At 38.4% G+C, this 9,169-nt stretch overlaps 1 pseudogene; it reads right to left on the reverse strand.

The window, feature by feature from the left end:
- On the reverse strand, nt 1-830 carry LOC102765957 (annotated as a pseudogene).
- Between the last annotated feature and the right edge of the window lie 8,339 nt (nt 831-9,169).

Consider the following 9,169-nt stretch of genomic DNA (forward strand, 5'->3'; position numbering starts at 1 on the left):
CTGGAATTCAGTCAGATCAGCATTCAGGGCTCTATCTAACCTGAGGGAAGCAGTGGTGGAGGACACAATCAGGTTCCTAAGGCAGTTAAGGTTAGTGTGGGTTGGGCACTCAATATCATACCTGGCCTCCCTCATTGTCAACCATGCAGGCACAATCAGAGTGTCCCGGGGTGGTGTGGGTGATAGGATAGAGTTGTAAGGCTCAACCACAGCTCTGAAAACCTGGGGTGCTGGGTAGATGAACTCCAGCTTGGACTTCTTGCCATAATTGACAGAGAGCCATCCCATCAGCAGGGATGTGAAGCCAGAACTAGTTCCCCCACCAAAGCTGTGGAAAACCAAGTAGCCCTGAAGACCTGTGCACTGGTCAGCCAGTTTCCAAATTTGGTCAAAGACCTTCTTGCCAATGGTGTAGTGTCCACAGGCATAGTTATTGGCAGCATCTTTCTTGCATATGATGAGCTGTTCAGGGTGAAAGAACTGGTGGTAGGTACCAATGCGAACTTCATCAATGACCTGTGGGTTCAGGTCTACAAACACTGCCCTGGGCACATGCTTGCCAGCGCCCGTCTCACTGAAGAAGGTGTTGAAGGAGTCATCTCCCCCGCCAATGGTCTTGTCACTTGGCATCTGGCCATCGGGCTGGATGCCGTGTTCCAGGCAGTAGAGCTCCCAGCAGGCATTGCCGATCTGGACACCGGCCTGGCCAACATGGATAGAGATGCACTCACGCATAGCTGAGGCTTGTAGGGCTCGGCGGGGCTGAAAAATGCGAGGGACCGGGAACAAGGACCTCCCACTGACAGATTACCAAGGAATCCGGGGGAGAAGTCTGATTTGCTCAATCTTCATGGTCCTGTAACAAATACAATTATGATTCTAATATTAATACAAATGAATTATCTCAGAGAGATCAATTATTGCCCATTCTCACCCAGCCAGCAGATAGTTTCTATTATATTTTCACATAATAGATTTTTACTTGAAAGCTCTATCTAAATTAAAGACAAGATTCTATATCTCTAAATTCTAGGATTATATCTAGGATTTATTCAGGTCCCTTCAATTTCTATATAAAGAGTAGCAATGGCTAAAACCGGTTTGGCTCAGTGGATAAAGCATAGGCCTGCGGACTGAAAGGTCCCAGGTTCGATTCTGGTCAAGGGCATGTACCTGGGTTGCGGGCACATCCCCAGTGGGAGATGTGCAGGAGGCAGCTGATCGATATTTCTCTCTCATCGATGTTTCTAACTCTCTATCTCTCACTCTTCCTCTCTGTAAAAAAGCAATAAAATATATTTTTTAAAAAAGAGTAGCAATGATGGTTGTCATATACTTAAGTAAAACATTCATACATTCCCAAGGTCAAACCAAGAAACCAATTAAATGTAGAAAAGTGAGGAATTGCACGTGTAGTTTAGCTGAAACATAAGACACCTGATAGTCACTCCTGTTTTTCACTGTGCTTCACCAGCCATATTAGGGAACTACTAGAGGCCCGATGCACAAAATTCGTGCAAGGGGCTTGGCCCTCGCAGCCATGGCAACTTGCCTCAGCTTGCAGGCCCGGCTTCGTCCAGAAGGTCGTCCAAAAAGATGTCCAGAAAGATGTCCGGAAGGTGGCTCGGCTATCCAGTCTAATTTGCATATTATGCTTTTATTATCAGAAGATGCTCTATTCATGCTGATGCCTCTGATTTTCAGGACTTGGTTCACTGCCAACTACCATGAGACTGACTCTCTAGGGAAGCACTGAAGCCAAATCTTTCACTTCCCACAAATATAGCAATTTCACCATTTTATAAAAAGAATATAATTATATGATTCTGAGCCAGGGCCAGAAATTACTTATCATTCTGAGATAATGCAATCTTGTCCTTTCATTTCAGGTTGTCTAGTTTAGAATACACAAATTATAATTTTTAAAAGGTTTTATTTCTCAGTTTCGGTGACACTTGACCAATTTATTAAAGTTATCACCTAAGATTTCCAAAATATTTGAGGAAATATTTAAATTTTTACATTTAAAATTATACGTATATCTAGAGTGTAATGGTATGTTACATTTGCCAAATGTTCATGAGGAACTTTCTTCAGAAAAGCTTTCTCCTCATTCAAAGAATAAAAAATAAGGGTAATACAATTTTAAAATATGTTAAGCTAGATGTGCAGCCAATGCTTATATTTATAAATCTATGAAATATACTTGGTTGAAAAGACTATTTGTAGGTTATTAGTGGAAAATCACGACCTGAGTTTTGGGAATTCTAGGAACATATGAAGAAACACAGGGAATCTGGTAGAATTGAGGTTGTTCTCTGTATGGGACAATTGCTAAATCTGTGCCTGTGGATTTGAATTGAATATTGCAGCCCAGCTTTAATCCTAGTGGTTACAGTATAATTAGAGCTCAAGAACTTACACAAGAGGTAGCACTAAAATTAACTTCCATGTTTCTTTTATGCTTGAAACTGGAGTACGATGGGTCTCTAAAGGAAAAACAACTACCGCACAGCAAAAACACCCCTAAAGCAGAATATATCCACAGATAATCAGTAGAAATAAAAAGAAATAGTAATCTTAAGGTAATTGTCTTTTAAAAAAATAAAAATCTCCATTTGGCCCTTGGAAAACTCTAGTATTGGGACAACTTATCATTGCCTCGGGTCTACCCTTTTAGGTCACGTAGAAGTAGGGTTTCTTCTTTAATTCCTTTCCTTTTTCTGTAACTCAGGGAAGATAGCTGATGCTTCAGCAGTTTTAATAATTTCCAAAGCTCCTCTTAATACAAAGTAAAAGAAAGCACAAGGAAGGCAATTCATTGCACACTTTAGAATGAAGCAAAAAAAGTGCTGTTATCTACCTGAGGTGCAATGGATCTGTCACCAGGTTGCTTGTGTGATAGAAATTCTCTGAGTTTGGAAGAATGTAGAACCCTTCAACTCAAATTAATAAAGTACTCACAGATCAAGATAATTTAATGTTCTAGGAAAGAAAGAGAACAATACTGATGACTTGGAATGTATTTTTGCCATTACCATAAAATGTGGGATATTTCTTATGTGCACTTTCCTACTTTCTAAAATAATAAATAACCTTTGGAAACAATGAAAAGCCCAAAATGAAAAAAAAAAAGTTCATAATATCATTACCTAGAGCAGTGGTTCTCATCTGGTGGATCGGGACCCCTTTGGGGGTCAAACGATCCTTTCACAGGGGTCGCCTAGGACCATTGGAAAACACATATATAATTACATATTGTTTTGTGATTAATCACTATGCTTTAATTATGTTCAATTTGTAACATTGAAAATGCATCCTGCATATCAGATATTTACATTACAATTCATAACAGTAGCAAAATTACAGTTATGAAGTAGCAACGAAGATAATGTTATGGTTGGGGGTCACCACAACATGAGGAACTTTATTACAGGGTCATGGCATTAGGAATGTTGAGAACCACTGACCTAGAGGGAAATATAACATTTTTTTAGTTTGTCCTCCATCGTTTGCTGTTATAACTCTGTGTAGATATAAGCTCCATGTGGATAACTCATTGTGCAATGGCTTGTATGCAAGAAAACTAAAATACTACCTACTGTGCCTGCTTTCTTCTATTCTATTTTCTTTATTTACAAAGAGAACTAGTTAAATGAATATTAGTCGATCACATCATTTTTAGTAGATGCTTAGTACATATACACACATGCACACAAACATATTGAAGCAATTCTATGCTGTTGTACCTTTAGATATTTCCAAAGTTCTCCATAGTAAGATAAACTATACTGAGCATCCTTCCTTTCTCTGATGCCAAAATTATTTTTAAAAACTTTAAATTTAAATATTATAGTAAGCCAAGCAGAAATCAGTCATGCTCAATTTCAGTAGGAATGTCCCAGGAATATTTTCACTATCAATTTGTTGATCAATTTGCTTCCTCTATCAGTATTTAGTAACTGATTGATTATTTGCTGATCTTCTTTATTACTTGTGGGTATTGACTATGTTTTTTTCAGCTCACCATTTTATTAGAAGCAGCCCTTATAGTATATGGCACATTGAAGTAGCTCAATACTTGTTACTGGTAAAGTGAGAAAAACAGACTAAATTTTATGAGACAATAAAAATATGACAATAAGACAATGTTTCAAAGGTAAAATCACATATATTAAGACTTTTTCCCCATTGTAGCATTTTAAATACATGATTATTTTAACACAAGTCAATGATGTATTATAATTCATTTCATAGATGATGAAGCATAATTAAATAAGTTAAATAACTTGCCCAAATGTACAGAAGCACTAATAGCAGATTCATGATGTAGCATACAGTTATCTATTTCAAAGTACACATTCTAAATGATTATGCTGTACCAGTAGTTTGTAATTGTATTAGCATACCTATTCCAAACTGGATTCAAAGTGCCTCAAAAGAACTAAATTGATATTGCTTACACAATGTTTCTATATGCAAATAATTTTCATAAATAACTAATTAAATAAAGCTAGACAACATTTTCTAATAGGGAACCCTGGAGGCATTTCCTACATTACGGTGCAAAGCAAACAATCATTCCTCCTCTGTACCTACCTTCCTAAACCCCCCCTCCCATCCCTCCTTTGCAAGATGTGCTATAATGACACCATTACACATCTTATTGAATTTACATCCTTTGGGAAATATGTTTTGCTCTGCAAGACTAGAGATTTAACAAAAACAAAATATTATCTTTCTCTGTTGCATTTTTTTTCTCTCTCCCTATGTAGTTTTCTTAAAACTTCTTTCACTAGTGCATAAGGGTATATGATTTAAGACTCTAACTCCAGTTATGACCACACATGAGATCTTTCTACAATCCCATTGAGGGTCTCTATAGTTTTTCTTTTCACATTAACATATTAAGGTTGCAAAATTTACATAATATAAAACCCACAGCCACAGGGGTGGAATTAGCAGAAACAGAAAGTATATAAATCAGATCTCAAATGAACATTTTAAGTTTGCTTTATTTGCACATATGTTACAGGATGAACATCAATACCCCTAGAGCAGTGGTTCTCAACCTTCTGGCCCTTTAAATACAGTTCCTCATGTTGTGACCCAACCATAAAATTATTTTCGTTGCTACTTCATAACTGTAATGTTGCTACTGTTATGAATCATAATGTAAATATCTGATATGCAGGATGGTCTTAGGCGACCCCTGTGAAAGGGTCGTTTGACTGCCAAAGGGAAGCCAAGCCACAGGTTGAGAACCGCTTCCCTAGAGGAACCAGTTTCACACTATGCAGTGTAAAAATCATGGGGTTTCAATGTCTTGTGTTACCTGCTCCCACTGCAAGGCTTTAGGTTGCCTCTGCACTCTCCTAAGGTTTTCCACTGGATTTCTCTGACAAGAGCCTCATGTCAACAAATTAATCACAGAATTGGCCAAGGAGGTATCTTGTTTTTAAAAAATCATGCATATGCATAAGGTGACCCATGGACCTAGACAAGGCAATCTATAGATCATTGAAAGCACATGCCTTTCCCGAATCGGTTTGGCTCAGTGGATAGAGGATCAGCCTAAGGACTGAAGGGCCCCAGGGTTGATTCCTGACAAGGGCATGTACCTTGGTTGCAGGCACATCCCCAGTAGGGGGTATGCAGGAGGCAACTGATTGCTGTTTCTAATTCTCTATCCCTCTCTCTTACTCTCTGTAAAAAATCAATATATTTTTTTTTAAAAAAAGCACACGCCTTGAGATTAAAATTGTGAGGTCCTTTAACCTTGACTGTTTCTCCAGATGTGTATGTGTGTGTCTGTGTATGTGTGTGTGTGGGGGGGAGTGGTGGAGGGAGGAGGGTAACAAGTAGAAAGGTTTAGTCCAGGTATCTTAGGTAATTTTATATTAAGTTTATGTTGAACAATTCTATAAACATAAGTTATTGAACAAGCTACCTGTGATTGGTTTCCACACATTACAGCAAAACTAGAGGAGTGAATGTAACACTGATCATTGTCAGTTCTTAGATCTGTATGGTTGACCTTCATATGTCTACTAGCCTAAGAAGACCTTGGAGAGGCAGTTCTGGTACTAAAGTAACCTCTCTCTGGATGGCTTCATTATTTTGTAAATGGGCTGCTAGGCTAGGACCACCTCCACCTTCTCTCATGGGAAGGCTTCAGGTGGGTTATTCATACTTGCCCCTCTAAGCAGCTAACTAAAACTTCTGTTGCTGAGGCTTGTTTGTCTCTTCCCACAGACTAGCAAGGTAGAGAACTCTCCTAAGATGAGCTTGATGCCCTGTCCTGATACTCCCAAAGTGTTTTACACTCCAAAGCCTCAATGTGAATGTGTTGTCGCATGTGTTTACCATGTCTCTTCCAGGAGACTCTGATATCTTTACTAAATCCTTTTCTAGCACCTAACACACGCCTGACACCAAGCATGCTCTCTTTTGAGTAAACTGTGAGCATCCTTTTGCATCTCCTTATATGTTCTTGGAGATACTGGGAATGCCACACATGATGCTTACTGAGCAGTATTAGAGGGCTCTAAGTATTTAACAATGATATTATGCAGTACGTTCTCCAGCTAAATTTTCTTAATGCCATTTGTTTACTATTAAAATGTCATAATGCTTCTCTATTCTTGCATTGCCAACTCTATCATTAAACTTTCAACTATAAACTGTTGTTTACCTGGTGCTACAAAATAGATTGTAAGTTTTTTTATGGGCAGGATCAGGAATTTATACTCCACTTTCTTCCCCCATTTAAGTAGTACCATGTTAAATCCATAGCAGGATTTTTATTTGGTAATTGATTGTTCGATCCTAATGAAATAGCTTTCATTTTTCTCATAAATATAAATATCATCTAAATTATGTGTCCTTCTTGAATAATGAAGACTCTTCAAGTTTGATGTTAACAAAGGAAAAGTGGCTTTGGTATGAACATCTATCTTAAGATTCCAAAATCCCAATCTATTTTACTGAGTCAAAACAGCCATAAACAAAAAGCTAGTTTTTTAACTAAAATTTGCTGAATTACTTATTACAGAAAAATATTGCTAATTGTTTTCGTTTCTGCAAAAACAATCTCATTAGCAACAATGTTATTGTGTAATTACCTAGAAATCTACCTATAAATACTGAAATGTGAAGACTTTAATATTCTTCTAATTTGCTTCCCTAATCATGGTAAATATCATTAGCTGCAATTTCACATACTCAGACCTTTAAGGTAATTATATGGCAGTAAGTCTCATCTTTACTTTGGCATTACTTACCAGAAATCAATGTGGTGAGTGAATATGAGCAGGTGTAGATGCAATCTTATAGACTGTAATTATATTATGAAAGAATTAAGTATTTTAAGGGAATCATAGTATAGAATTCAATTACACTTTATGTATACAGAGGACAAATACTGCTTACATACAAAAGAACCAAGAGCCAGGATAAAAACAAAAAGTGGACTATGAGCAACCCAAATAGAAGTCCCATATTTTACATTTGTAAATTACCCTTTGAGATAATCATAGCAAGTCTATTCACACAATTTCAAAAGCACTGTTGTTTTTGGTCCCAGTCACAGTAAATCAAGAATACCACAGCACAATGGGCAGGAGTGCCAATGGAATCAGATGAATCAACAGAAGAAAAAAAAATTCCAACTGGCAGACATCCAGTTGGGAGATCATAATATAAGACAGAGTTAGGTACATGTTCCCAAGAAGGGCTACTTAGCACTATTCATTTAGAGAAAATTAAATCCAGATATAATAACTGGTCCTTTATTCTTGATAAAAGACCACACATTTGCTGAATGGTAACAATCACTAAGAATATAATTTTGCAGTTTAAGGAGAGATTTTATTCTATGCTCTGGGCCAATGGTCAACAACCATTCTGATTGAATATGTCCATTTCCCTGCCACTTTTTGAAGAGTCTTTAGCATTATCACTGAATGTATTAACTCTTTTAATGTTTACATAAAATCATTCAAGGTTTACAAAAAATCTTGACTGTAGTTTTCCTTTCTGTAGCAAATAAGAATATGTATTAAGCAGATTACCTTTGTTCTCATGCTTGTCATTCCAAATATCACATAGGATGACAGGATCCTTTCTAACCCAGGGAAAGGGAGTCTGTCCCTCATATGTGTTATATTAGAGATAGACGGATGCTCTCCAAAGACCTGTGCTACCATCACATTAGTAGAATGTTTGCTAAGGACTGGCTGCTCAGTCAAGGACAGCATTTCCTTGTCCCTGCTTTCATTACTTACCCTCTCCCTGCCTCACCCCCTCGGTCTAGCTCCCTCATTTGTGATATTTCCAGAATGAAGTATAAGCAAATGAGCCTGCTCCCTCTCACCATATTCCTATGCCGTATTCACATGCCCACATACAACAGAAATAATGCTGTTGTGATAACCTGGTTATTACTTACCAGGAAAGTATTAAAGGGAAGGATTGACATGCCATTTATACAGCTTTGCCAAAAGGCTGCATTTAACACTCTCCAAGTTTGTTCCCTGCTGATCAGTGGGGGAAGGGGTGGACAAAGGCGGTTTACATGCATGCCCAGTGAGGTCTGAGTGATGTAGGAAGGTGCTCTCCAGTCAGTCACACCAGGAATAAATTAGTGGCCAGGATGGGGGTGGCCACTGCAAGGGCAAGAAACCTGAATATTTAAACTTCCAAACAAGGGAAGTTTCCTCTCTCACTCTCTTAAGAAATGGGGCTTCTGACTCTTTTTGCAGGGGGTGCACTCCCCTGCACACACATGGCTCACGGCCATGTGGAACTCCACACAATGGACTAAAGGACTTTAATCAGCTTGGATGCTGAAATGCACCTGGATGCAACGTGGAACGGAAGCTCTGGACACTGGACCTGCTTTTGGCTCTACTGGAACCCCAGCTGCACCTCTTTCAGGACTGGTTAAAGGGGCAGGGCACTTTGCAACCTGAGGAATGTAAATCCATGCAAATAAAGCCTTTTTCCACATCTCATTCTCCCATGGGGGCTCCTGAAAATTCTTATTTCAGCAGTACCCCCAAGAACCTCGGCCTCATGAGCGATGGGGAAATTTGATTCTCCAATCCAGAAGCATTGGTACACCCTTGAGACACAGATAGAAAGAGCCCGGATCCCTGAATCTCCATGT

The sequence above is a fragment of the Myotis davidii genome, unplaced genomic scaffold (genome assembly GCF_000327345.1).
Source record: "Myotis davidii unplaced genomic scaffold, ASM32734v1 scaffold309, whole genome shotgun sequence".
NCBI lineage: Eukaryota > Metazoa > Chordata > Mammalia > Chiroptera > Vespertilionidae > Myotis > Myotis davidii.